The sequence below is a fragment of the Aristolochia californica genome, unplaced genomic scaffold, assembly GCF_029961685.1.
Source record: "Aristolochia californica isolate CCGP_79_NKW_82.1479 unplaced genomic scaffold, dmAriCali1.0.hap1 SCAF_10, whole genome shotgun sequence".
Lineage (NCBI taxonomy): Eukaryota > Viridiplantae > Streptophyta > Magnoliopsida > Piperales > Aristolochiaceae > Aristolochia > Aristolochia californica.
This window is the reverse complement of record NW_027181771.1, coordinates 24139997-24143634: the sequence shown is the minus strand read 5'-3', so window position 1 is coordinate 24143634 and position 3638 is coordinate 24139997. Positions and strand designations below refer to the sequence as shown.

At 33.1% G+C, this 3638-nt stretch overlaps 1 pseudogene; it reads right to left on the bottom strand.

Annotated features, from left to right (window-relative positions):
• Positions 1–308: 308 nt before the first annotated feature.
• LOC137942964 (F-box/LRR-repeat protein 25-like) lies at positions 309–3212 on the bottom strand (annotated as a pseudogene).
• Between the last annotated feature and the right edge of the window lie 426 nt (positions 3213–3638).

Here is a 3638-nt window from a genome sequence, read left to right as displayed (position 1 = left end):
TTTAGAAGATAAGTGCCTGTGCTTCAGTAGTTTGACCAATGACAATTTCTATTTTTCATGTTCTTGGAGGACCTGGGAATATATGGAAAAGTGCAATGCATAATTAAAAAAATAGTTAACTTTAAGAGGATTTAACAACATAAACATTGTAGTCACCATACAACAGAATTGCAACTTGCCATATGCACACAATTAGGCAAGAGTGACGAAGAGGTAGAGATTTTCACTATCCCAGTTTTGAGAAAAATTCTCTTCTTCGTTAAATACTAAAGAGTCAGATTCCTATATGCCGACACTAGAAAAAAAATTCAAGAGGGCTCTAGCTGCAACAAAATGTAAAACATTTGCATGACTAATGCACCAGAAGTCATCTTGGTGACATGACATTCAGTGATATTGTTGTATCTAGATATCTGATAAACGAATGAAAAATGATGACTCCATTGACTACTTTTGTATTACGGGTATGACTCCAGTGTTCAGTTGAGAAAAAAGTGATAAATTGAGCAAGCAACCAATGAGGGGTTCCACTTAAGAAAAAAACCAAATTTATCTCCTCTTATGTGTTGCTAGTGGAAACAGGAAGTCAAAAAATAGGAACAAAATTATATGATTACATGCCTAGGACATTTATAAAAGTTCACCTTTATATAGATCTTTTTTTCTGAAGGAGAAAAAGGACAAAAGGGTGTAACTGAAAAGCTTAGACATCTTAGCTTGATCAACTCCAAATATGTAAAAGAACGTCATCACATGACCCTTCAGCAAGGAGTATCATAGATGAGGAACTAGTCAAGTTGACCAAACCAGAATATGTATTTTTACAAAAACAGAAATGGGCAGATGGAAACGTACCGGATGAGTACTTGCGACTTTAACTTCTAGGGAGGTTACATGTGAAAGCTTCGTCAATAAATTCTGCCAGAGATGCAACTTGTAGTCAACCACGATGAGTTGTAGGGTAGCTTCATTTATGGAGGAGACATAAATGAAAATACGCTTGTCACAAACTTGACCCTTGTACTGAAGATTCTTTAGGTTTGGCGTTCTTATCTCCATTTCTTCAATATCAAAACATGACTCTAGTGTTAATCTCTTCAATTGAAGATGGTCAATCTTTATTGACTCCAGGGAGTCATAGTAACTGATAGTTAAGTCCTCAAGAAGAGGGGAGCCAAGAATTATCTCACCTAATTGAATACCATTAATTGTCACACCATAGAGAGCAACACTTCTTAGGGCTTTGAAACCCTTTAAATCATGTGGAGGCTCTAGTATGCACCAAGTCGAGAGATGATATTGATAGACAAGAGAACAAAGAGTTTGGCATTCTGAATTTATTCATCCCCCACCTGATATCATCATCATTTGTCGAGTCGGAGTGCCTTACATTTCCATTCAAATCAAGCACAAGCTTTCCAACTCTAACTTTGACAAACTCAATCCACTCTATGAGATTAGACGAGTATCTATCACCGGGAGAAAAGAACATGTGAAACTTCTTAACCTTGTCTAGAGTATGAAGCTGTAAAAGTTGGTGGACAACTTATACATAATGTGTCTTCTTTAAATTGTTTGTGAATTCCTCATCGAAGTCTATAATAGTTGTGTATATCCATAAGGGTTTCCACATGTTGATCCATTGCCTAGATAGAATTGAAGTCTTCATTGCACACTTCAATGGAAGAAAAGAGAGTATATGGTGAATAATATTTTCTGGTAGCTTGGTAATACTGTCTTTCTTCTGAGTGAAGATTCTTTTATGCTGAAAGTACATTGAGTGACCTTTTGTTTGTTATGCACCGATGTTTGTGACATGAAATAACAAAAAAAGTATTGTGTTAGTCAATCTATTTTTAGGACAAAAAATTGCAAAAATATATTCAAAGGCTTGTTTTTGGACAAAAAAAATATACATATTTCAATTGCATTAGAAGGAAATAATTTGTCCGTTTGCTCACTTAAGGATTAATTATGAATGAATCCCGTTAACGAGATTAATCATTGCCTTTTGTTTCAAAGCCTCTACAAATGCCAATCACAACTACCACCTATGATTAGTCTCAACCCCAGTTCATGTGGAAAAATGCTTTGATATTCAATGATACTTATTGTAGGAGAAATAAGGGGCTTTTTAATTTTTTCATTTCATTATTTCAAATCGATGGCATTCAAGAGAAAAATATCTCTATGTGGATAAAGACTTTTGTATTTTTATTTTTTTATATTTTTTTCTAACAGTTACAAATGTTTCCATAAATTTAAACCAAAGGAAAAAGTTTAGCAAGAAGTTCAAGAATTGCTACTTGATTTGGGAAATCTTAAGATTCAACAATTAAAGTATCAGGATCTAACATAATAATAAAATAAGAAATTAAAAATAAGAACAACATAAAAATGGTTTATGTAACAATTTATGAAGAAATGTCATATGGATAAATTTGTTTGAAGATACTAACTTTAAGCTTTATGGCTATTTTCCATTTCTTGTGCCTTAAACAAATGTATAAGGTTGGAAAGAGCAGCCACAAAATAAAGTTTTTCATTACAAATTGATGCACAATTATTTTATGTAACTAACGTCAAACAAGAATACCATAAGTATGGGAAATGTATTTTTTTTTTTTTGAAAAGATATGATGCTACTAAAAGGAAACAACAAAAAGTTGACATAGTGGGCAAGATAGTATATATTGGTATCAGGTAACATATCGAATAATATTCGATCTGATACATACTGTCTGCACCATGTGTTGCACTTTATAAGACATGTATCATATTTCAGGGCTCTACGATACCATATATCCAATACGTCTCACTTGATATGTTATATGTCTTGGTGATATAGGCACCCTTGGGCAAGTGGACCAAATTAAGGAAATCCAAAACTATTTAAAAGTGCTTGAGGAAAGAGAAGATTATGTTCACATAAAAACTAATTAAAAGATAAAAAGAGACAAGCATAGCTGTGGCCAAGAGGAAGTAAACCAAAATTTGCATATGAGTTCTAGTAAAATCACAAAACTTAAGTGTAATAAGTTCTTATTGGAAGCAAAATGTGAGGAGCATGACTATGTCAATATTTAAAAGACAAGATTTGGGAGAAATCTCATCATGGAGGCACAAAGAAGCTTTATGTCCATGACAAATGAGGTGATAATGAGAGGTTTAAACTCAATATGGTCACAATAAACTTTGTTTAAAGGGTACATCTTTTCAAAATTGGATTATTGTCTATTTCATATTTATGATAAGATGATTCTTGAGGCATTAAATCCTCGTGTTAAGTTATTTTATGGTGTTTATATGTTCATAATTAGCTTTAAAATATCTTAATGCAATTAGATCTAAAGGCGGAATCAACTAGGGGTCTTAGCTTGTTCCTTTATTATTTAAGTGCCTTATCTTTGAGTATATTTTTGTTACCACAATTAGTTATCAATAGGAATAGTAATGCTTCCAATAACATTTTTTCTTAAAAAGGACTCAACATGCATTCAACTTTTAACGAAGGGAAGGGAGTAGTAGGCAAGAGAAAAATGGAGCTGGTACAATCTATTAGGTCCAATGAAGGAGAAATATTGGGGGGGTGTTGGGCGTTCAAGCCACTAAATTGACAACAACAACTAACTTACAAA